Below are 26,643 nucleotides of genomic sequence, written 5' to 3' on the forward strand. Positions count from 1 at the left end.
CAAAGACAGCCAGCACAGCTTCCTCAGTGGAAAATCATCCCTGATCAATTTGATGGCCTTCTATGATGGAGTAATGGAATCAGTGGACAATGGAAAGACAACTCATGTCATCTACCTGGACTTGTGCCAGACCTTTGACATGGTCCCACACCACATCCTTATCTCTAAATTGGAGAGAGACGGATATGAAGTCTGGACTATTAGATGGATAGAGAATTGGTCGGATGGTCATAGCCAAAGGGCTGGTGTCAATGGCTCAATGTCCAAGTGGAGGCCAGACACAAGTGGTGACCCTCAGGGATTTGTCTTGGGACCTGTGCTTCAATATCTTGATCACTGACACAGACAGTGGGATTGAGTGTACCCTCAGCAAGTTTGCTGATGACACCAAGCTGTGTGGTGCAGTTGAAACAATAGAAGGGAGGGATGCCATGCAGAGGGATCTGGACGCGCTTGAAAAGTGGGCACACAAGAATGTAATGGGGTGTGACAATACCAAAAGCAATGTTTTGCACTTCGGTTGAGGCCATACCAGATACAAGTACAGACAGAGAGAACTCCTTGAGAGCAGTCCTGTGGAGAAGGTCTTTGGAGTCCTTGAACAGCTTGCCCAGAAGGGTTGTGGATCCTCCATCCCTGGAAGCATTCAAGGCCAAGTTGGATGGGATCCTGGCAACCTGATGTGCTAGGTAGAAACTGTGCACATGGCAGGGGGTTGGAAGTACATGATCTATAAGGTCCCCTCCAGCCTAAGCCTTTCTATGAATTAGCAGGACAGGGCAATAATATCTTTGGATAAGCAGCATCTCTTTGAAATGGTAGCCTAAGGGTAGGTTTGGAGGTTAACAGAGGTCAGACCCGGTGACTCTGAACACCAGGAAGCAGGCAAGCAGTGATCAATTACTGAAAGAGAGTGTGGACAGGAGAAATTTCTGTTGTTACACAACATCCTCTCAAACACACAAACCCCTGGTATTCATGCGGTAATTCAAACAGTTGCAATAACAAAAAAAAAAAAAAAAAAAAAAAAAAAAAAAAAAAAAGCAGCAACTTCATAGTCTCTTTCTGTCCATTCCTGAACTGTTTCTGTAACTCCATTTCCCTCTGAACAGGGAAGAAATGACCAGAGCCGCCCCATTTTACGGAGCACATTTAACAAAGTCTGTCAACTCCACTGAGCCAATATGGACTGCTCTTCATTAACCTCTGACTCTCAGCAATATCACTAGGGGTGCAACTACAGCAGAAACATGCCAGGCCAACAAACAAGCCCATGCAAACTATGCCGTCCCTACATACAAAACAAAAAGTTCTTTCCACTGTCTCCATGATCTAGCTTCTTCAGACAAAGATACTCATTTCAGACCTCCTGTGCTAGACCATTAATCATCTTAGGTGTTTTCTCTAACATACACTTTTCTGAACCTAGATTTCTTTTAATTAGAAATAATCTTTATATCTATTTGCCGTCATTCACGCCCAGCAAACATATGCTTGCTGTCGAGGGTTCCTGCAGACCTCCAGAATTTGTCATCCTCTGCCAAGATCAATCTTTTCAAATGGGCAGGTGCCCAGAAAAGTTTATGGACGATTATAAAGGGCATGCATCTTAAATTATTCTCTAACATGCATCAGATGGAGGGTCTATTCTTTCTTACACTCCCTGAATCTTCTCTTGATTCTCCCCTCATTAGATATACTCACTTTTCTGTAAGTGTAGTAAGATCCAGTTCAATTCTACACCTTCCCACGAAACAGAAGACCAAGCTAGTCAGTCTATTGGTAATATTTTAAGGTATTTTGTCAGCCTATATAATTTTATAATCATTTTGTTATTTTCAGCTAAAAAAAAAAAATGTAGCTGATCAGACACCTAATGCTACTTAAGTGTGCATAGATTTTTTTGTGGTTGAATAATAACATCTGTTTTGATTTTCCAGCCACAAAAGTGCATTTAATCTGGCCTTCCTTTATTTGAACTTTTCACATCTGCTCAGGCCTGCTTCCCATAAACTAAATACCAGATCCTTTCCCAGTGTAGGAAATTTACCTGCACCAGTTGTTGTCCCAGCTCCAAAGACTTCTTTATAGGAGCCAGATAAAAATGTCAAAAGACTAATAAATACATTCTTAGTGCGCTGTATATTTATTAAATGTTACTGTTTATTTTCTCAGTCCCAAATGGTTGATATTCACATGCTTAATCCTGCAAAAATTTTCATGAATGAACTCATTTACTTTAATTGAATAAAGTATATATGTCATAGGATGGTGCCCCATATTCCAGACAAAATTTAGAGATAGACTTGTCCCCAGAATGTTAGAATATCAGCTATAAATTCAATCAATCTAAACCAGCAGGGATGGTCAGCTCCAGTGTGCTTTCAGCAAGCAAAATTGTAAGGAGTATTTTGTGTGCCATTTCCATGGTTATCTCCACATTTGGGTTATGAATTAGGCTTGATTTATCTGGGAGGAAGAATAAACCTAATCAGACTTTATTTAATTATTTAGCTTCAACTGCAGCTCAGACCTCAAAATTTAAATCTGTTTAGCTTAAAAAAGTTGAAGATGGAAAGGGTGTGAAACTTCAGTTGAAGTCAAACAGGATGAGGAGCTTTGCCACTAAGGCACTCTGTCTGTCAGGCAAATATTAAGGATCATTTTTTGAGCTCAGAGCTGAGCTACAGAAGAGTTTTGTTCTGCTGATGTGACCAGGAAGATATGCAAAAACCCACCCTCCTCACCAGCCTCTATGGTGATTGGTGACCTTCCTGTAACAGGAGCTCCTCTTCTATTGTCATAACAAGACGACATTATTTCATTAATTTACCTTTTAAATCTGTAACAGAATTTATGCTCTATGATTTGGTGAATCTCATTAAAAATAGGTTTATCAAGCCAAAGTATCCAGCAGCATCAGTATCTTAAATAGATGTGAGATAGGAAAGCACAAAGACCACAATGGCTTTGGGAACAGTTGGAGACAAAAGTTAGTATTTACTCACTGCCCTTGATTTACACCTTGATTCTTTCTCCTGCACAAGGCTTTGGAACTGTGTCATGATGGAACAGTTGTGAGAATCACAAAGAACTTCGCAAGTCAGAAATGGATTAGAAGTACACTTTATGGCTTGTTAAAGAAATCCCCCTGTTCCTCAGAAGCATTTTTAGCATCTTATTAGTAGTATTTGATCTGACTAACATATTGACTAGTCATTTGAATAGGAGATGAATCCTTTTTGATGGATCACAAAGGGAGCATAAATTCAAATGAGGCACTTCTCCCAGTTTTTATTTTAGTATAACCCCAAAGAGCCAATAACATCTGTAAAGGTTTTTTCTGTGTCCCACAAAAGCCTATCCTAATGATACTTTAAATCATGCATCATTTTTCTTTGTTAAAAGTAATCATTGCATTTGTATTTAAAAGAAGTGGACTCATAGAATCATTAAGGTTGGAAAGGACTACAAAGATCCATCTAGACCACAAGCAACAGTAAACTCAAAGTTACCAATTATCCACCATCTGAAATGCCCAGGATTTATTTGGCTTACAAAAAAACTCTCAAGTTGTTACCTTTTTCTTGCTGTTTTAAGCTGCATCTTCCATGGAAGCAGCACTTCACCATCAGTAGGTCATGCAGTCAGTATCCCATATGAAGCAGTCCACAATTTGATGAATGAAAAATAAGTGAGATATTTTTCATATCAGGGAAATTTCCAGAACATAAATAAATACACAAACAAACAAAAAGCAACACAGTTCTTTCTGTTGATCTCTGATCTGAAATGTTTTTGATCTATTCAAGTATTCTTTATGGGACTAGCTTCATTGCTACCCATATGGGTATTACTAGGGAGTTACTGGGCAGACCCACAATTCCCTGGCATTTGGAAAAAGCCTGAAAAAGTTGCTTCTAGTCGTTTTTGAGCAGTTCTGTGTTATCTAACTTTTCTGCACTTGGGAATAAGTTGGAGACCTCCAGCTCATTTTGAAAACAGTAATTTATAGCTGCACAGGCATTATGATTTTACAGTGTTTTGATAGTTACGCCTTCACTATCCAAATGGAACATTTAAAAACAGATTAGAAACCATTAGTCTTATAAATATGAGGGGTTCTCAGCCTGAAGAGGAAGTCAGTGTGTTTATAGGCTAATTGTCTTTCCACACCTAGGTGTACAGATTTACTAACATTTAATATTCTATTCTAGGAACAGGTCAGTTTAAACATAAGTAAACATACTGGGGTAAAAGTGGTAGATAATAAATCAGGATCCGAATGCTTTGCCATAGGTACTCTTATTGACTTCAAATGTATTTAGATTGGAAAACATTTTAAGTACTATTAGTACTATCACTAATAAGTAATATTATTATAATATCCACCATATTTAATTGTCATATGTTATTTCACCCTTCAGACACAATAATAACCATAAATACTGCCTCCTGCTTCATTAGAAGTCTCTCACTTTAAATTTAAATACCTTAGAGACCAAGTTAAATGAAATCTTTATATTTTCTACACCTATGCCTCGACATACAGGAGACATCTGCTCAATCAGTAGGTGCTTAACTCCACAAGAGGCTGACCTCAAATGCTGGGTTCAAATATGCTTGCACTCTGATGAATGCCAAGTCCAAGCCCCAATCTGGATCCCAAACTTGTGGTAAAGGCCCATCTGTACTTGAAAACAATGTTTTGAAGAAAGAGGAAAGCTAAGATCATGAAAATCTCTGTTTGGCTACTGCATACAAACAGATTCATGGAGCTAAGGAACTCCTTCTTTTCCTTGCATAAAGTCAAAACTACCACAGGATTTCCCGTCCACATATCCCATATGCTTTTTCCAGCTTTGTTTAAAATTCTTATTGTCACAATACCCCAAAACTTCAGAGCATCTGCCATTTCTACAAGCATTATCTACTCTTCAAGCGAGGTTGTAGTCAAGAATTATTTTTACTAGAGAAAGTGATTTTATCTATTTACTTTTGCAGTATGGTTCTGGCTGATGAAAGCACTGTACACAATGAAATTCTTGGTCAACAGCCTGAAATATGATTAATACTCTTAAATGACAAGTGGGTTTATTTCACTGTAACAGACTGTGTATGCCAGGTCAAAACACATGCAAAACCAAGTCCCACACTGTCAGAGCACGCCTTGCAGGATCTTCTGAGTGCAGACTTCATTTAGAGAGCAGTCAGAAGCATGTCAAGTAAAACACCAACAACACGAAAGGGAACTTATAAATGTTTGCAAATTCATTTTATGGATTAATGACCCTACATATAAGAATTGACATTTCCAGGACAAATCACTTCTTAATCCTACAAATATTTCAGCAGTTTTTGCTTACACTAAAGCAGGGGCAATTTTTTCCTTCTTCAGGATCAAACAAGACCTAAAATCTGGGAAGATTTAACAGTAAAATAAAAACAATGGGGAATGAAAATGTTAACCATCTGCAATTGCTGTTACTGCTATTCCTTATTACACGATATCTCTATCAATGGCATTATAATTTTACTTTTGTTCTCTCTCACAACTTTTCAGTCTATAATGGTTAATCAATTATAAACAAGCACTTTGACTGACTTAAAAAGTGGCAATCATCTCCTCTAAATTTAACTGTGTAAAAGTCAAACACCTACTCTAAGCTACTCGTGAAGGCTCCTTCTATAGATAGTGGTGACAGATTGGCACTTTCAGAGAGAGAGACTTATCCTACCTGTCTTACACACTTGTTTTAAGATGGGACTAATTACTCTCTGGAAGTACTTTCTTCTTTTCCTTTCCTTGGACCGATTTCAGTTAAAAAGAAAAAAAGTAACACACCTGTTTTGTTAAGAAAAGAGTGAAAGAAAGACAGGCAGAAAGAAAACCATGAGATTATTTCAGGCTTTGATCTCAAATCCTTCTAAAGCATGGTTCCCCTAGGATGCAGAAAGTCCTCCTAAATACAGCTGGGAAGGGGTAAGAGAGGCAGGAGCACTTAGGCCCATCACCTGTCCTGATTCATTGCCTTTAGGGTTAGGTGTAAAAACAAGGCACAAGAGATGATCAGACTCTGTTAACATGTATTACTCTACCCATAGAAGCCATGGGGCTTAGCACTGCTCCACTCTCAGTGGAATTCCAATGACAAAAACGTTTTTCAGACTTGGGCAGGAGAAAGGGACTGGCCGAAAGTTATTCTCCTTCAGCAGGAGAAAAGCAAAACCAGCATCTTCCTTTCTTTACATGAGATCAGCTCCAGCTCAACACAGGGAAGGACCACACACCAACCACTGCTTCAGGACACGAGCCTTAGGAAGCAGTTCAACGGAAACATCTAATGCCCTAAAAGTCATTCAAATGAAAAGATGCTGATGCCGATGAGGGAAGAAACATTCTTCTTGGCGTCTCTCCATTTTAAATTCTGCTGTAGTTACAGTATCTGGATTAGACTCCAGGACAGTATTTCTGAAGCAGCGGGAACCCTGCTTACTGCATCAGTTTTAAATTATAAGCCTTCCAAAGATGTCAACACCACTTTCCTGTAGACTTTCCTGAAATTAAAATGCTGAGCTTTTCCCTCGAGCCTTCACCGATTCATATGGATCCATTGCCCAGTGCCACCATTTGTATTATGATTTGCCTGTGTTGGGTCACTGCTATGTCTTCCTTTTTGCTCTATAGTCAGCTTCACTCTTTGATGTTACTCAGTCACTATTTCCTTTCCCTTTACTTTTATCTCTGTCCTGGCACTTTTCCTTTAAGCATCCTCTCTACCAGATGGTCTCCATCTCTCCTTCAGAAGTGCCCAAAATATTCCTACTGCCTCCTCTTGATCTTCCCCCAGCAGCAAACCTCTTCATCCTACAGAGCTCAAATACCAATGGATTTCTCCTCCTTGCTGCTCTGCATCTTTCTTACACTTTGAAAAGGAATTCATTGGAAGCGGCTGACCTCCATTCCTCATTATGCATGATACGCTCATTTATAAGACTTTACCCAGGAGAAAAATTCAGACGGGATATATGCTGGTACAACAACGTTTTTTCAAGTGGAAGCACATCTGATGCCTTCATGCTGAGCTGGAGTTCAAGTTTTATACAGGAGTTCCAACTTTTTCATTTGGAAATCCATATGGATCCTTTAATCTGAAGGTCAAAACAGCTTTCATGAAAGATGCTGAAAACAATGATACTTTATATTCACCAGCATAATTATATAAAGATGATTCAATACCGTAGTATCATCAGAGGACTCAATAGTCTCCAAATTATGTATTTTTAAGGTGGGATTTACAGACTGTAAGATGGGCCTTCAGAAGTCTTGTCACAGCTTATATCTTCCTAATAGATCACTGAAACTCTGAGGATAATAATTGCTTTTGCTTGCATTGGGAAGTTTACTATAATCAAGGGTAAAGCTCAGATTTCTTGAGGAAGTACAAACACTTACTAAATGCAGCATAATAATGTATTATGTTATATGAACACAGCGAGGTGGGATTTGTGTTTGTGTCTTTGCAGGAGAAGAAAGAACTCTGAAATGACCTTCTGTTCATAAGTTCCTTTAAAAAAGACTTGGCCCAAAACCACTTCACTACTATTGATATAGCCTGTTTTTGTACATAAATCTTAAATATAAGCATTACTTCAAAACTAACTAAGCAATTACAAAGCTCTACTTTTCAGATTCAATTGCCATCAAATCCTTTACTGAAGTCCCCTTGGCACTGTCACTTCAAAATCGGGATAATGCTGTCTAGTGTCTCTTCTCAGTAAAACAAAAGCCTTATTGAATACATATGTGAGAAAACACTGCAAACAAAACCATCTCAGCAGACACCAACCTGACTCACTCCCTGTGACCCTCCCCAGTGCCCTGCGTGGGCTCAGCTCTCAGCTTCATGTCATCGCAGCACTGTTCTGCTGTTTTTGTCCTTAAAATTGAAAAATAGTAGTGGTAATCAAAAAATACTACAAGACACTGAATACTAATTTATATTTCCTTGCAGAAACCTGATAGCAGACTTCAGACATCAAGGAACAGCAAGGTGACCTAAGATTTCCATATGCAGGAAACTGCCGATCAAATAGTACATCCTTTTTTAAGCTGCCCGTTCTGTTGTGAATACACCACAAACCTGATGGTTCTGATAATCTCTCTGCTCTCAGCTTTGTAAGGAGAGCTTGCCCTGCCACAGAATGTAAAGGTAGGATGAAAATCCAACGTTGTTCCTCCTTATGCTCGGGAAACAGGATGACTCAGGAGTGTTTTTCTTCTTTCCACGCATCATCATCCTGCATATCTTACACTTCCTCGTAGTTAAAGCGTTGGCTCTGCCCTGAGAATCCCATTATTGCAATAAGCCAGCAGCACCATGACCTGGTGGTCCAGCTTAACATGTCCTCTCCTCCCCACCCCATGGCTGTGGTCTCTGGTGTCTGAGTCGCTTAAACTCTGCAGCGTTAAGCACTTTGGGCACTTGCAGATGGCAACAAGTGTATATCTGCTCTGGTTCACAGCTGACTGCACCAGACAACTGCCAAGAACGGTAAGGTCCACTGACTTAGGTTTTACTTTCAAAAGGTTTCTCACTCTCATTAATCTGCTGCAACCTTGCATTTCACTTTGCTATCAAAGAGCCTCAGTAGTCTTCAGAAGCAAAAAGCATCTCATTCAAAAATATATTTTTGTTAGGAAGGTGAGGTAACGGGAATTTTCAGTTCAGGCTATCAATGTGTTTGCGCTAAAAAGCAAGACTCGCTGCTACTTCTATTTCTGACTCATTAAGCCCGTGTAAAAAAAAATAAAGCACACAGTAATTATTAGAAAGCAACTAATTGAATGTGAAAGAGGAAAAAACAAATAGGCTGTTTATCACAACAATGAAGTGTGAACCTGTAGTTTAAGTGCCTTTAATACAAGGGACACCAAGTCTCTATAGAAACAACCATCCAGGACAACAGGGAAGTCAGGCGAGATAATGCACTTTAATCTCACCTGAAGACAAGGTGCTCCCAACACCTTCACTTCGCAATGGGAAGCTGTGAACACCTGATGCTCTACACTTCACGTCCATGATGTGCTGCAGACTTCCATTAGAATGGGCAGATAACGAAGGAAAACAGCAAATCGAAGTAGGGTCAGCTCTGCAGAACAGGAGATCAGACAGAAGTAGAAATAGTTTACTCATAGGTCAGAAGCTGATAAATGAGTGAGAGAGAAAAGGATGGAAAATGCACAACCGAGGGGAAGATAGGAAGGAAGCTGTTCATCTTATGCGTAGGAACCGATTTCTGCATATATGCTTCCTATGTAATTTTGATATCTGATAATCCAAAACACTTTGCGGGAAGTAGACCACGGCCCAGATTTTCACACCCAGATGTAGACATCTTGCTCAAGTAAAGAAATCCTGGGAGTTCTGTCTAAGAGCTCACACATCTGAACACTGAATCATTTGTATTTGCACACTTAGATGTTCTTGTAACTTAACTACTGATTAGCTATATCAGATACAAAATTTAAGCCCAGTTACGCCTGCATTACTGTACAGACAGTAGTCCACCACAATTAGCAAGGGTGAGTAGGTAGTAAGCCCAAATACCATTTTCCAATGTGATTAACATAACAACAAATAAACTAAAGCAACCAGTTGTACATCAATTGACACAGACCTGCCTGGTGGGAGCACAATATGTGCACTGTTCACACGTGGCACAAGTTTTCAAGTGGCTGCATCCATTACAAGGTGAGGGCTGTGTTCCCACTATGCACATTTTCATCTGGCCTTGGTCTTAAAAATAACAGTACAAATCAAACACAAACAGTTATTTTCATTCTTTTGGGATTTGGCATCTGTGCTATAACAGAGAGAGATGGAAACTTCTAAAATAAATTAAGGAATGTACTTGTCAGTTTATTAATCAAAGTTTACCTGCTTCACATTACACAGAGACGAATTAAACAAGCTACTATGGCACTCAGAAAACATCTGCTAACAAAGTCAGAAGTAACGATAAACAAACTTGAGTTCCCTTTGTGGTTGATTTTCATCCAGCTGCATTTAATTATAAAAGAGCTATCAAAGAAAGCTCCCCATTAGCAGCAAATTCAGAATGACTTCAGAAGAAAATCCCAGAGCCTCCAGTGATATCTCTCGAACAACTTTCTCATCTCTGCAAGTGATTGAGAAGAGCTGAATGAGATCAGCTTAGTGATCAGTTCTCCTGCTAGCTGCCAGAGTAAAATGAAGATGATGTATCCTTTCAGTACCTGTGATTGCCCATTTTCAAAGCACTCCTACTGGTAGGATCTATAAGATCTACCAGACTCTCTCCTGCAGCTGATCTCTGCCATATGCATTGGTGTCAATCAGGATACAAACATAACTCTAAAAATTGCTGTATGCATTTTCTAAAGCATAGCGTCTGCTGATGTTGCTGAGAAAGTGAACAAATTTGTTGTAACAAGCTTTTTTTTTTTTTTTTTTTTTAATGAAGTTCTATTCATTTTGGTATTTTCCACAATGAAATTAAAGACGTGGTCATTTATGAATATCTAATTCTGATTTACATTGATCAGGATCTTTTGCACTGATTTGCACGGAGTCTGAGATTGATGCTCTAAATCAGCGTGACATACCTGAATGCTACTAGAACACAGCAATGATTTTTTGTTTACTTATTTTCATTAAAAAAATAAGTCAAAGAGAAAAGAGCTGGAAAGCATGTTCATCATAGTTCCCCTGGAACATCTCACATTGATAATATTAGTTATTCCATGAAACTTATGTATTGAAGTTAAAAGTGACGTTTTGTAAATGTACCCAGAACTACAAGCAGTTACAATGAAAGTCCATTAACTCCAGCGATAATTATGAACCCTCAAAGGAATCTGTGTATACAGCAATGCGCAAACAACTTGCAGTGTTCTGCTATTGGAAGGTTTGGATAACGGCACAGAGGCAAGCATTATTAAAAAAATCAATTTCATTTTCCTTCTTCCTTTTCTTTAAGAAAGTAATAGGTGATTCTTCTCTGCAACCTAGCTGCTATCTGGCCAGCAAGTAAACATGAAATCAAAAACCCAGTGTGCCAGATATGCACAGCTGTATTTGTGCTTCTGCAGCTCCCAGAGGAAAACAAGCCACATGTTGGTTCCTTGACTTAGGGTGTGTTGGTGAGGTGTAAGTTAAAAGGGCAGCTGTACACTCTGGGAAATTTTCCAAATTCATTTTCTACCAATTGCTTTAACGGTGCCGCAAGCAGTGGCAAAGAGGTATGGATATTGGGCAACACAGGTAGAAGAGAGGAAAACTTTTCCTACAGCTTACCTCTTACCCAGTCTCAAAGCTCTCTTGAAAAATCTGTTGGCACTTTATAGAGGATTTTTTCCTGCAAGAATAAAGGGGTTGGCTCTGACTGCTGCTATTCTAAGAGGTTAGGGAAAGAAAAGGCATTATTATGTATCCACATGGTAATCAACCAAGGTCTCATGCAACTATAGCCATTGATGTGGTTCTTCCTGGCTCTTCCAGAAAACCACTTATTGGTGTACCTGGCCTCGAAGTTTGAGAGCTGAAGGAAGAAAATGATAACACAGTTTAACAGACCCTTTGTTTACGTAAACATCCATCCACAATCTGTGTCTGATGGGGTGAACATACGGCTTTAATTTTACCCTTGGCACATGGATCAAACAACGTTGCCAATATCTATTGTTCTCCTCGTAACAATATGCCTGGTGGTTTCAACATATCCTCTCCATTAGCTGGCTGCAGATCAAGCATTACTGTGTATGTGCTTGTGTCTTCATAAAACTGGAATATGGATTTTTTTTTTCTTTGTACCAAATGTGTAAAAGAAGGAACACAGTTAAGAATGGTGGTCAACCGTCCCCGTGAGTCATGAGAACAGTTCGCCTCGGATCACACAGCACAGCCAAGTGGGAAGATGGGCTTGGGTTGTGTTTGCAAAGCCCAGGCCGTAGAGCTTAGCTCTTTAAAAAACCAGAGGAAGTGGTGATTCAGATCTTTATCCCATTTTATCTTGGCTTTAGCTAACCTTTCTGGACTTGGTCCATCTCTGCCCTGCACCAGCCCCACAAGGACACGCTAAGTAGCTATAAGAAAGGTGGTTTAGGTGTCTTCTTATTTGCTTTTGCCCTCCTTATTTTTTTTCAGTTTAACTTCCTATTTCCTGCAGAAGACCAAAGCTAAGGCACTTTCTGAAATATTCAGCAACCGTAAGGGAGAGTAACTGAGGAGACTGGGATCTAGTGAGCGGCACAAGGAAAAACCTCAGACAGTCTCCCTGAGCCAGAGCAGCTTGTCATCTCCATGCTAATCTCCCCTGCTTCTGCCTCAGCCCCTAGACCAGCAGCACTGCTTTCTTATGTTTCCAGCAGCAATCAAACTTGACATTTCTCCACTACATTGTGCTACATTTCAGCCTGTTTCCAAATGTTTGATCCAAAATTCATTTCAGTCAATGGAAGGAATCTCATCGTCCCGAATGAAGTTTGAATCTGGCAGCTTCTTTGCACCTGAGCACCAATGCTTGATTTTTCCTGCTAAATCTTTGAGAAGTTATACAGCTTGCTACCATTTTCACCACAATGGAGCAACGTTCACAGAGAAAAAGACACTAATAAAGACAAGAATTATATTTGGGCCATTCTTGGAACTTACTCCATGTTTAATGTTTTCTCCTGGGACTGACATTTTGCTTTCTGCAAGATGATGCTCAAGAGGCACCATCTGCATCAGTTGAAGTTGCGTGGCCCCAGCCGTTTGCTCAGCCCCACACCAATAGCTGCAGCTGTGGGAGGAAACATGTATTCTACCAGTGCTACAAGGTCCTCATGCAGCACAGAAACAGAGTGAAAACTTGCAGAAGCACTGGGGAAGGAGGCAGCTCTGGGAGATAACACGGTCGTGATTAATATCACCATAAATAGGGATCAGCAAGGCTTTTTTTTCGCCCCATGCTCTCACGACACTCCTCCTCACTGGAAGTAGTAATCTTGAAAAGTTTAGTTCTTGATTCAGTATTTCTATTTTCTTCCAGCTGCCCTTTCTCTTGCTTCTACCTCTAATTCTCTCTGACTTCAATGTTTTACTTTTCAAATGTGCTGAACCTAAGCCCAGTCCTTTGAATGATTTCCCTGACCCTGCTGTGCTGCATACCAACACAGATACATATCTCTTAGGTTTGCTTTTATCTATGCTAATTTGGCTTCCTTCTCACATTTGCAAGTAGAGAGCAGCTACAAGGTTTCCTGTGCACTGCAAGATACAATTTACGTAAATTTTAAGAAAAATTAGTCTAGAGACTGCTTGTGCTCTCATACACGTGCAGCAAAGCTTTCTGATCTGCATGCATGTGCTTCAGCTTGTTCTTGACTGTCAGAGAGCTAAGGTTTCTATATAAACTGCTTCATTAAGGCTATGAGAATGTAATTATCACTAGCGTACAGAAGGAATGTAGGTTTTGCTCTCATAGTAGCATGGCAAGAGAAAGGAAACAGAGGTGGAAGAAGCATTCTTTTTGTTTTCAGAATTACTGTTTTAAATATAGGGCCACAGCACTTCTACCATCACTCTGAACACACTGCGAAGCCTAACAGTGACAGGCAAGTCATAACCACAAATGCCTTAATCTGTCTACAAGCAGAATCCTCCATAGAGCAAATCTGGTGGTTTCTGTACATATGTATTTTTTAATTTTGGGGGTCAGGCTAAGGATATGAAATTATTCCCCAAGAAAACGACCTGCAGGAGGTGAGGGGACTGTGTGTCGCCAGAATAGACTTATGATTCCAGCATTATGGAGAAAAAAACTAGGCATTAACTATGAAACTGTCTAATAATACAGTCATTAGCTTATTATTATAGAGTAAATTACCTTACTCGAAGGGGAACTTATGTGACATGTGATATTTTCTGTAATCACAGAATCATATATTCCATTGTGTGTAAAAAAAGCAATACATTATACAATATGCAAGCAGCAATGTAAGCATGTGGCTTTTACATAGGTAACTATAGGCTGATTTCTACTTTTTTCCCTCAACATTTTGTGCTACAAGTTTCTCAAGCTTTACTATCACTTTGGCTTCATACTGAAATTGCAAATTATAGACATAAAAATCCTCTGGTCCAAAATGCATCCAGCTTAATCCTTCTTGGCCATTGTCCCGTTAGGCATAAGAACAGGGTTTGAGATCTGAGGCAGTGAAAATCAAGAGCATAGCAGCCACCACAAACACCTGGTTCAAGCAACAGAGTTATTGCAAGTTGCATTTGACTCACCTCTACCATCCATGCCCAAACTATCCTCAGCAGACACTGATGCTGTGCTTGGGCTGCCTTTGAAATAACAGGGAAAGGAGTTTCTAGCTAAACATCTCCAGTTTGATTAGAAGAAGACCTGTTATAGAGGGAAATAAAGCAGTATTAAGCCAAACTAAAGTGAACATTGGCACATAACTAACACAGCATTGTCAAAGACATCTCAGAGTTTAATTTTAGCATGGAAAATATGGCATCTCAGATACCATGATATGGGTGTTTGTTCACAGCCACCGTACCTGTCAACTATTATTACATTGATGCTGCCGTGTTCCCTGAACTGCTTTGATTTCTCAACAAGAAGAGAATTTTCTCTGATGTGCCATCTGTAAGGTACAGCTTAGCAAAGAAAAACTTTATCTCAAATTTTTAATAATTTTCAGTCAATTCCAATAAAATCTGATATATTTTTATAATACTTGCAAAATAATAGCAAATGTGACTCACCACATGTGCCACTATTTCATTTGATATTCCTCTTCTCCCACTGACTTTTCTTTCGAGCACAGAATGCAATTTAAATGTCAACTCGAACTAAAAAAGTTACATTCCTGTGGAGATTGCTGGTATCTCATGCAATCTCAAATAATTGAACTGTTTTCCAGCCCTTTAACTACTTCCTTCTATTTTAGTATCTCATCATGCAGAATCAAAAAAAAACAAATGGTGGAAAGGACAGTCTATCACATCGTTTTTTACAGACATGTGACAGGACAAAATGTTTTTTTGCGCCTAAAAAGGTTCCCAATCCATCACAGGGCCCAACGTTCATATATTGAGTATATCAGCACAGACTGAAGGATTATGATGTCTCCAGCAAGGCCACTGCCACCTAAAATGAAGAATACAAGCTAAGGGGGAACAAATAGTAAGGAAAGAAATAGTAAGAAGGGTATTTATCTTGTATTTAACATTCACTTGCTGATCATGTGTATAGACAGTAGGGATGTCCAAGCACATGAAACGTTTAGAATCATAGAAGCATCAAGGTTGGAAAAGACCTCCAAGATCATCTAGTTCATTTGCCATCGATATCTCCCCACTAAATCATGTCCCTCAGTGCAACATCTAAACGCTTCTTGAACACCTCCAGGGATGGTGACACAACCACCTCACTGGGCAGCCCATTCCAGTAGTTACGCTTTGTTCTTTCAGGAGACCTCTTGTTTAGGCAATTCATTAAAGATAAAACTCATGAGGGTATTCAGAGAATTAGATTTGGATTTAGGGATCACTGAATCCATACACAGAGGTGTCTGTGCCCTTCACAAACTTGTCTTTGATTGGTGCACAGCAGCTACCATGCACTGGTCCCACCAATACTTAGGTCAGGCACACACAGTCACAGCACACAATTTTCAACTCCAATTCAGTAGATTAGGCAGTAAGCAGTGATACCAACTAACACCCCCACCTTAATGCTAGAGTTCAAATCCCTTCTTTCATTGGGCAAACTTATGCCTGCCTTTTTCCACTACCATAAAAAGCACCCTCAAGACCAGATAGCTTTCATGATCTTCCTAGCCTAAGGAGTGCTTTTCCATTCATTTCCCAGGAAGAGTGCTGAGTGGCATTCTCCATTCCTTGTAATGTTGCACAACAGACATGGGAAATGTGAGGAAAATAGCTGTCTGTTGACATCAGACAGATGTCATAAAGTTTATATTACAAAAACTAAGCCCTGAGATTTAGATGAAATTTCCAAGTCTTAGTTGACTGAGCTGTAATGTTGCTATAACACTAGTATTCACCCGTTTACGAGGACATACATGCTAAAGATTCAAGTGTTCATTTTCTCCATTAGTGGAGTCAGAGAAACAATTCAAACCGAGCTGCTTAATGGGAAATAAGGCAAAAAGGACTTCAGTATTAAAATACACCAAGAATTCACTCCTGCTCCATTTTGTAAGGTTGGAATTGTCCCAGGCTGAAGGCAAATTAAGGATAATTCATCCTCTGCTGTCAGGTAACTGCTGCAGTAAATAGGTTAGGACATCATTAATTCCCCATTTTTCATCTGCTCCCAAAGCAAAATCCATCCACTGCAGGGAATAGGGAATGATCCTGCAGGAAATGTCTTTGGGTAACATTTTGTAACTGCATCTGATTTTAGATTTGACAAAGATAGCTCTGCTTAGACATTAAGTAGTCTCCATTGCTGTATGCTGGGTCTGGATTCTGATCAGACTTGCACCAGTTTGGTGAAACTTCAGGAAAGAGTGCTGTCCCACAGCAAGCAATTCCATCTACAGCCAGTGAATTTCATTCACCTCTTCAACAACAACAACAACAATTAAAGAAAATAGAAACACTGCCAGAATGGCAATGGGGGAAGCATGTCCAACTCACTAATGCACCATTCTCAGCTTAGCATCTCAACTGTTACAATGATCATTTAATCAGCAAAACCACACAACCAGCAATAAATCTAACACAAGCGTATTACCATTAGGCGTAGGTCTGACATCCACTGCAGCCTCTTCAAGTCTAACCATGAAGAGTGCAGCCCTCCTGCAGCCCTGTATACTGCACGATGCCCCAGATCAGGGCTTGGTAAGGCTGCTCCTCCACAGGAGCAACTGAAGAGCATCCTACACAGCTGCATTTACCTCACAGAGGTGTTGGAGGCCATAATTAATTACTGTTTGTAGAACTCATTGAGATTGTTAGAGAAAGGCACTAGAGAGAGAGAGTGGTGTTATAAATTATTACACTTGAAAACATTCAAACTCCTCAGCTTTCCACTGCCTGCCTCCTCACCAACTTGAAGCATTTCCTTTTCTCCTCCTGAAACTAAATTTGCCCTCTTGACACGCACAAACCATTAGAAAGACTGTATTTACAAGCACCTAGCAGTATTTTCTCAAGTTTATTTTGACATTGACTTTTAATCAACTTGATGATGATTGAAAAAGCTAGTTCAATGTTTTGCTAAAGAGGAATATTAAAAGTACATTGATTGTGTCTACAAAGATACGCAATTAAAAAGTATGAGTCAAGTGCTGTTATTTAACACTTGACTTTACTTATTTTGAACTCTCGTGGCCCTGTTGTGTACACGGCTAAATGTGCAACGCTGTGTGTTTCAAGTAAATCGGCTGTAAGCAATTTTATATTTTAATGAAAATAATTAGGGTTTGAGTAATATGAAGTGTATCTGAAGTGTAACCCCCGATGCTACTGCCTTAGAATTAGCTGTGATATAAATTATCATGATTTATTATGGTTACTTTGAGCTTTACGTGTTTGTAGGGGATTCTGGCTAGCAATGATGATTCTTAACTAACAAAGAATTGCATTTCAAAAGCAATTTTTTCTTGGATCTCATCTGTAATTCTTCCACAAAAGTGATATGATTTAACTATGCTGCAGTATGTGATACTGCAAAGATGGCATTATTGTGCTGTCATTTTGACAGCTTACTTTAATTTACACCATTTAATGGATGAATACATTTATTTTTTTTTAAATCTGGTGTTACTCTTTCTTAATATACCATATGCCATCGATCCCACATGCACTTCTTTGCATAAGCACACTAAATTATATAGTGGTATAAAGCAACGTATGTGTCATATACATCATATCTGTTGAGTGACACATCAGAAGCTGAGGCCCTGTTTGCTCTTCAAGGGTACCATGGATCCTACAACATTTTCAAGCCCCGAGCTATGTTATACAATACCTTGTGCACTGATTGGCATCTGTCCACCTTAGAGATAGGCACATTTCAGACACACTGTATGAAAATAAACGCATGCAAGTCATTTGCCTTCGTAGTAGCAGCACTACAGAAAGTTTAAAGATTATAATAATTACACTACTGCAAAAGCGAGTATCTGTAGCAGCTGGTTTCAATTGTGACCAGTATTTTAAACTGTTTTGTCAAACAAAATCTTTTCCAGTTCCCTAAAATGTTTTGCCAGCTAATGACAAGTACCTAGCCATCAACAGGAGTAAAGGTTGGACAATTGTTCCCTTTGTCTTATTGTGGGGGGGGGGGGGGGGGGGAAGCTGGATCACTGTCTCCAAAGTCTTCAGCAAATATGCTGTCAGATATTCTCTCATATGTTGAAAATGTCATGGTTAGTGGGGGAAGAAGGCTGATTTAAGACAAAAATGATAATAAGGTAGCTGAGTGGAAAGCTGATGCTATGCTCTGAAACATTACTTATTTGGGAGACCTGCTTTCCAAGGACAGCTAAGAGTTAAATACTCTAAAACTATAACAAAAATTAAAAAAAAAAAAAAAAAAGATAGCCTAAGCATTCCATCATTCCATTTTCCTGTTACAAATATTATTTTTGGACAGAAATGCTGCAAACAAGAATGCAGCAATAGCTAAAGATTTTTAAGCAGGAGGTATCCAAGGTTGAAAGGGATTTTGTTGACATGAACTGAAGAAATACAGCATACCTTTATACTTACTTAGCTCTTTGATGTTGTACATGATACCTAGTGTGGCATTACAACCAACTGTACATGTCATAAAAATACAGAGATTCCATGTGGAGTAAACCTGCAGTGAATTAATACCTCTGTCAAGGTGTATCCTGCTATGTATGCTATGTATTAAGCCATCCTTGCTTCATTCTCAACACTTCATATGACTGAGAACATGCAAACATTCCAGCAAAACAAAGCCAGTCTATTTTAAATTACATCCAACTAAACCAATATACTTGAAATAGGAGAATGAGATATTAAAAAAAAAAGTGCTTAATTATAAGTTAATTTTTGCAGAAAAATAATTCATTCTTTTAAAAAAAAAAAAAAAAATTAAGTAAAGAGAGTAGCTATGATTTTTGTCTGTCGTTCAGGAAACTTCTAGGAGTTTTGTATGACCAGAAATAATTTATTTGTACTGGAACAGATATTGTTAATGGATTCGTACTTCCAGCACCTACTGAATATTATCAAGACTCCAAATGATCTTCAGATACCTGTTAAGAAAGCTACAGACCACTGAGAAGTGGATTAAGCTGAGATAAATGTTTCTTTTGTTTTTTTTCTCTCTTTCCTCAAATTACTTTGAGTGGTCACATCAATTAGAAGAAACACCAAACCTAAAAGAAAAGCAAATAAATACCTATGTGTTAGAGAAAACTATTTATTTGATGAGAGACTTATTCTTTTATTATTTTTATTCCCCTTTAGCAGAAACTCAGGATTTTCACTAGGTTTTGCTACAGGAGTAGAGAAGTTGTATTTCTAACATCTCTGGCAGAAACTCTACAGCATGGAGGGGGCAGTGAATCCTTTCCCCCTTCGATATCAAAGAACAACTTGATGAACTTTACAAGCTGGATACATGGCTCTTTGAGAACGTTTTACAGTGTCAAGTAATGGATCACCTTAACTGCTGCCCTCAAAAAGAATCCTCCTTATGCTCTGAAAAGGACACTTGCCTATTTCTAGGGTGGATCTCCTGCTGCCCCACTTTCCTTAGAGAAGAATGCAAAAACAGAACAACAACAACAACAAAAAAAAAAGTTTAGAGAAAGCTGATTAATGCAAAAGCAAAAATCAGTATTTCTCAAACCAGATTTTATAAAGTATATTTCTGGGTACTTCTACACACCTCTTTCGTCTGTTTTCAGGATGGGAATGGAGCTCTGGAAAAATTCAGCTGGCTTAGAAACCATGATGGAAAGAAGAGGGCTTCTGGACGCTGAGAAAAGCATTGAAGCAGACTGGTACTGTATCATATTTGTTTCTGATGGATTTTGTTGGTCAGCCCACTTCCTCTTTCCATATGATACGTGCACACTGATCTAAAAACACACACATATGGACACCAGCATATAGGCAGCAAATGCCAGATCAGATATAGTAAAAGTAAGTTTAAGAGGTTATAAATGTTTTTTTGTTATAGTACGTATTCAGTATTGTCGCTAATGTAAGAGTCCACAATCTGAAAGCTTTTCTCCTCTTTTTACATGATCATAATATAATGAAGGAAAATTATTTCAATTCAACACAGTAATGACTTGGCTGCATTATCATTAGAAAGTGATTAAAAGGGCAAAACAAAAGGCAATGTTTTTGCAGAGCCACTACCATAGTGGGAATTAGTCAAAAAGGTACAATCATGCCATTAGGTCACAAAAAGGGATAACATTTTCAGTGGGGAGAAGGAAGTGGGACCAGGGGACCACAACGCGGTTGGTACAACACATACTATCTGTCACATCAGAGGAGAGACTGAGGTCTTGTGAAATCAGTGCTGTACCACCTTCAAAGCCACGTCCACCCCCTCTGCATGTTTTCAGACACAATTCTGGCATTGTATGGTTTCAAGGAGCATTTTGTTCAAAGAGATGGTGAGATTTGCTTCATCAGATAAGTGCTAAAATCCTATCTAATGTGGTATACGAGGAAGAAGACACAGCCTAAAAACACCAAATTTTGTTTTTAATGCCACCCACATACGCAGTCACTCCTTCACCATCGTGAAAGACAGAAATGCGTGCTTCTTCCACATGCTGCAAACCATCCTTGCCACTTGCACGGCCACTGGAAGCCTGTGGAGGGTTGGATTTCCCAAGGACCCCCATTCCCTTTTCAGCACAAAGCTGGGTGTGCAGCACACTGAGTGCCTTTGGGTGCTCAGCTGAGTGAAAAACCTGGCCACAAGATTGGAAATCAAAGGCATCGTGCTGAAAATCTGATATGTTGGACTACTCCTGGTCAAAATATGGCTCTAACCACTAAAATATACAGTTGCTGCTCGTAATCAGCAGTACTTGCTCACACAAATAGTTTCATTGACTTCAGTCACAGGAAATACTAACTTATCTGGCACTGGAAAGTACTCCTAAGACCTCGAAGACAATAGCATAAATATTATTAAGACAGAGCTATCTTTGTCCAGCAATTAATCATGTATCACCCTATCCTCAACAGACACAAACCAGAATCAGTGTTACTTCTATAAATGTTTCTGCATCACCTCACAAGTTTGGGGGAGTGAGAGATGAGTTTATTTTTATTCCTTAGCATAAAATAAAGAAGTAAAGAGATGTTACAGGGAAAGATGGAGATCTGTTGGAGTATAGTAATGTATTTGCAAAGCACAGAACGGCCACATAACACCCAAGAAAAGATAAACATATTGCAGCCATTTGAGATACAGTTTTGTTCAATCTCAAGAAAAGCAGGACAATCATACAATCATAGTACTCAATATTTCTTAAAAAGGACTGCTCTGGGATGGTTCCATATTAAGGGATCAGCCCTATAACATCAGCTAACAGACCAGCATGCATAATCAGCTGGGTGACAGATATACTTCATGTCAAGCATACGCTCCAGTATTTGCTTAAAAAGGCCTTTTTAATATAGGCTCAGGGTCTTGGGATAGACTAGGCATAGCAAAGTCTTACAATATTTTCTTAAAGTATTGCCCAGCCTTGCAAACACAGCTTAGCGTCTTGGGCTCGTCTCATAAAATGAAAAGGGCCATGTGTCTTGTAAAGACTGGCCCCGAGGGAACTGAGGTAAAGTATTTTTGTAGCCTTAACACACATTTTCCTTGTGTTTATGGCTTCATTATTTTAGTGGGTGTGTTATTTCAGCGTGTTTTTCTGCTACTTATTTTCTATCTTTCTTACTGCTCTTTCTCATTTATTTATTTATTTTCAAATGGGGGAAATGGACTCAACAGATGATGCAGAAGTATTTATAGCAGAACTACTGGTTTTCATTTCTGTTTCCTGAACCTCAAAAAGTCACACACATAATGTACTCTAAGAATATTTCTGTACTATTATAATATTAGAGTTACAGTTAATGTCTGGACCCTGGAAAAGTTCCCTCCAAAAGAGAGGTGAATATTATTAGGCATTTATCTCTGATAAATAAAGAGTTACGACAAAGTGAATTAAAGTAATACATACACAACAACTAAAAAAAAAAAAAACAGAAAAAATGTTTCTGATTAGCAGGATTAGGATGTGGTTACTTTGTAATTGCAAAATCTGATCTCTGGCAGAAGGAAGGGAGAGAAAAAAAAAAAAGCAGCAAAAAAAAAGGCAGTGACACCACTGAAAATTACTATTTGGTAAACTCTTCTAAAGTATCGATCTCCATAGCCATGGAGATGGTCCCTACCACTGAAATCAGCAGAGCATATGTAATTCAGCACTTTTCTTTCTGCTAGAATCAGAGGTATGTGAATGTATGCTGTTCAACGTAAATGCACAAAGACAGTAGCTATTGATCAAGCATGGCTAAACTAATATGTTTTCCATTCTGATGGCCATCCAAATTTCCAGTTTATTAATTATCACATGTACTTTACCTAATGTCAAGTCACTTGCCAGATCTGCTTTACTGGTTGCTTGTTTGTCTAATTAGCAGTGATTTGCATATTAACTGGGCCTGTATATTCCCCTGTGTTTAGGGACTCCAGTGATCACCAAGCTGTTGGTCAAAGTTTTGATAAGAAGTAACGCCTAAGTAAATTCTACAAGCTACCACTCTAGGGCAAAATAAGTTCACAGTAGGGATGAATAGGTAAAATAATAGGAAATAATAGGAAGTCTGAAGCTTTTCTCAGACTACAACCAAAACCTTGAGCCAAATCTTTAAGACATGAAGTTGTTTTTTTTTTTTTTTTTCCCTTTTTTTGTCATAACCTTTTGTTCTGTGCATTAAAAAAAAATGACAACAAAAAACAAAAAACAACAAGAACAAAAAACTGAAATATCAAGACAAAAGGCTATTCTTGGACTGACATGAGAAAATCCAGGAAGGAAAGGAGACCTCATGAGAAGGCCTGTTTTCACAACGTTATTACATAGCATTCAAAGCGTGTGAGTACGTAGGGACAGAAAATGGTGTATTGAGCTAACAGAACAAAAATGTACCATAACATGATGAGTTACTCATCTTACCAAGTCAAAATAGCAGGTATGTTGCATTAAAACCTGGCGGAATCCTTACGTTCTGCTCCTACGACGTGCAAGCTCCATCTTCAGCTTGTCACTGCCTTGCACAGCAGGAAGAGCCTGTTAATTTCGAGTTATTCACCAGAAAGCTCTTCCCTTTAAACTTTATCTCAATGGCTCTCTTTGATTTTATCAAAATATTTGGAAAGTACGATGGATAGACATGGACGTGGTATAGCCATAGTTGATCTGAATAGCTGAAATAGAAGACAGGAGCATGCTCAACGTTAGCAGGTTGCTGCAGTTAACAGTTTACTCTTTCAAACAAAACAAGAGATGCAACAAAAATAAATACGTAGAAAAAGTTTGACACACAACAGTTTGGTAGGAAACAAAACGTGTGATTGACGCAGCCATCAATGAATACATTTTACCAGATTATCATAAGGAGCAACTGAAACCTCTTTTTCACCCACCCACAACTAGATGCAGCACGGTTGAATTTACCATGCACACAACCATACTCAGCATGGACCACAAAAGCACATGGCAGCAATTAATTAAGAATCTAAAGTATATCATTCCTCTTTAGTTTAATTTCTCCTTTTGGTGGTTGTTTCTTTTGTTGTTTTTTTTTTCTTTTTTAAAAATTATTTTGGAGTTTCAGAGAACACTTGAGATTAAAATTCACCTCTTATCCACAAGACCAGATATAGTGCACTTGATCTGTGTCACATGTTTCTGCTGATATTCCTTAGCCTTCACCAAATAACCTAGTTCTGTTTCTATGCCTATTTGATCAGACAATTCTTGCTGAATTAATGTTAATTAGTGGAAAACTAGGGAGGACAGACAAAAAGACATTGCTCACTGACAAAACTGAAAATGCAACCAGAAGCAACTCCCTACAAATACTTTATGCTCATAAACCCTTCATCCTATAAAGACCAGTCTTACAGGCTCACTTTGGGTCTTGGCAGTGAACTTGCTACACATAACTTCTCTACAGGTGATCAGGATCCACCCAGTGAGCCAACTGGACTCTGCCATCCCTTCCCATGCTGAGATCTTCTGAACTTGTTTTCATACTCCATGCGGCTGTTCCAATCTGACCATGTAGAACATTAGCCATGTAAAAGTGGATCTAAGTGCCCTTTACACTCACTCTTTCAATATTCTTTCTAGAAGATTGCCCATGCAGCCTAACAATCTAGCCAAAGGCCAAAACATCAGTTTTCACCTAGAATATAGCATTGCTTGATATGTTTAATCAAGAATGCCGTTTTCCCTTCAGTTCAAAAGACTTCTCTGAAAAGTAAAAACAGAATAAAGAACTAAGATCACCACTAATGTGTAAACTATGCCTAAGTAAAGCAAAACAGCAGAGAAGAAAAGGCTTGTGTTGCTAGCACAATAGAAAATTAAACATCAAACTTTAAACAAATCGGACCATTCATTTTTGCAGCTCCAAAGGAGTTTATTATTTCACTATTTCATCTCACCTTGTGTCATTAAAATATAGGACGCAAGTAGTAAAACACAAAGTAAATATGCACATATCTTTACACCATGTAGTGTAGCTATAAATCTTACTCTTTGATAACAGCTGTACTATAGCAATCATTTGAGTAGTGCAGCTGCCACAACAATATCAAATTTTATAGTTAAAAAGCAGTCAAAACTTTAATGGTACAGTGGAGGTAGATATATATTGTGCTATAAATAAACATTATCTAATGAAGAAATGAAACATGTTTATTTTTCCTTGACATATCGTTCAATATCATATATCTTTGCTCTTGCAAGCTGCTATAATAGCAGCCATTATACTTCAGCAAGTATAACAACAAAGTCTGTAGTTGTACTAATTATATTGGATTTAAATGAGCAATGGAAGAACTTCAGACAACATGGCCTTGCAAGCAAGACCTTCATTTCATTAAAGCTGTATCTTGAAATGTTATCAGAGTTAACATGTGCTGGCAGAGGTTCTGAAATGGTTGGGAATGCAGTGAGAAACGAGTGGGTTTTCCCCGTAGATGACTTTTGCTCTGTTTGTCTGACATGGTGTAATCGATCCGGTGAGCAGGAGACCATGAGAACTGACGTACTACTCAAGACAAACAGTCACTGCCACATTAACCAAAGCCATTAAAACAAAAAAAAAAAAAAAAAAAAAACCCTTTGAAAGGATAGAGAGTCCCATGGAAGCAGGCTTACGTCTGTCCCAAGTCAGTGCATGCCTCAAACAAAATCTCCAACAATTGACTTGGCCTCTGGGAGCACTGGAGTGGTCAGCTGAGCTTAGGGATTGAGACAAGTGATGGTTATGCTTCTGGAGATGTGCACTGCTCTACCGACTCCAGTGAATGACAGCATGTAATTATGGAACGAATCTTCAGCAAACATGCTAAGTACACCTAATTTTGAAGAGTCCACAGAATGTGGCCAGTCCCACCAGTAACAGGGAGCCAGTCCATGGAATCATGCCAATCTCAGTCCAAGACTAACTCCAAAGCAGACACAGCAGATATGAGTTCCTCAGCAACAGCTGAGCTGCAGGTCCATCGCTGTCGTGCTGGATTTATATAGACACAATCTCAGACCAGAACATAAGAGAGCAGACACCACCATGATAGACAGTATGCCATAAGAAGAGAAGGAGAAGAACAAATATCCCATGTTCTGGCAACACCAGGGAGTTCGGCAAGCAAAATTCATCAGAGCTGTTCTCTTAAAAGTCACCCCTAAGAAGCTAGCCTTGCACTCTTTACATCAAAAAAGCGATGCTCAAAGCACCTCTGTCAGAGGGGATATTGAATCCCATCTCCCTGCTTGATGTGGGCACTCTCCAGGTAACACCTTGGTGAGAGTGCAGCGATTAAATCCCCAACAAACAGCTTACTGCAGCTCAACCTGGTGTGTGCCCACCATCAGAGAACCTCAGGGTGCCTTCACTTGTCATCAGCAGTACATTTATCTGAAAAACCCCATGAGATGCTATAAAATAAGCCCAACAGCTGCTAGCAGAAGATGACAAATCCTTGATACCTTTTTGTCACATTGCAACCTATGCAATTCACTCCATGTTTACAAACAAATTGCTACAGAAAAAAAAATACTAACTCCTGGCATTTAGAGAAGCTCTAGAAATTACTCACTCCCCTGGAATTCTGCATGACAGATTAAGACTATGCTTCAACTCCTAATAAATGTAGCTAGAGCAGAGTTTCATAAACATTCTTGAGATTTCTTCTGTAACAGCTTTATTTTGGCTCCCCACTTTTCCTGCTTAAACAAATGGAAAGGTTGGCTGATATTGTCAAAATACAGCACTTCTTGTGAACTAGGAGTCATTTATTAATGTAATTTATTGAGCCTGCATTGTAAAACAT

At 38.9% G+C, this 26,643-nt stretch overlaps 1 long non-coding RNA gene across 1 annotated transcript in view; it reads right to left on the reverse strand.

The window, feature by feature from the left end:
- Nucleotides 1–7,857: 7,857 nt before the first annotated feature.
- LOC125696776 (uncharacterized) overlaps nucleotides 7,858–26,643 on the reverse strand; it is a 140,786-nt gene continuing 122,000 nt past the window's right edge. Inside the window, exons 12-16 of the long non-coding RNA XR_007378525.1 lie at nucleotides 23,255–23,505; nucleotides 14,319–14,436; nucleotides 9,682–9,800; nucleotides 9,005–9,153; nucleotides 7,858–7,940 (exon numbers count right to left, since the gene is read on the reverse strand). This is a non-coding gene — a long non-coding RNA (uncharacterized LOC125696776). The remainder of the gene's footprint in view (nucleotides 7,941–9,004; nucleotides 9,154–9,681; nucleotides 9,801–14,318; nucleotides 14,437–23,254; nucleotides 23,506–26,643) is intronic.

This window comes from Lagopus muta, chromosome 8 (assembly GCF_023343835.1).
Source record: "Lagopus muta isolate bLagMut1 chromosome 8, bLagMut1 primary, whole genome shotgun sequence".
Taxonomy (NCBI): domain Eukaryota; kingdom Metazoa; phylum Chordata; class Aves; order Galliformes; family Phasianidae; genus Lagopus; species Lagopus muta.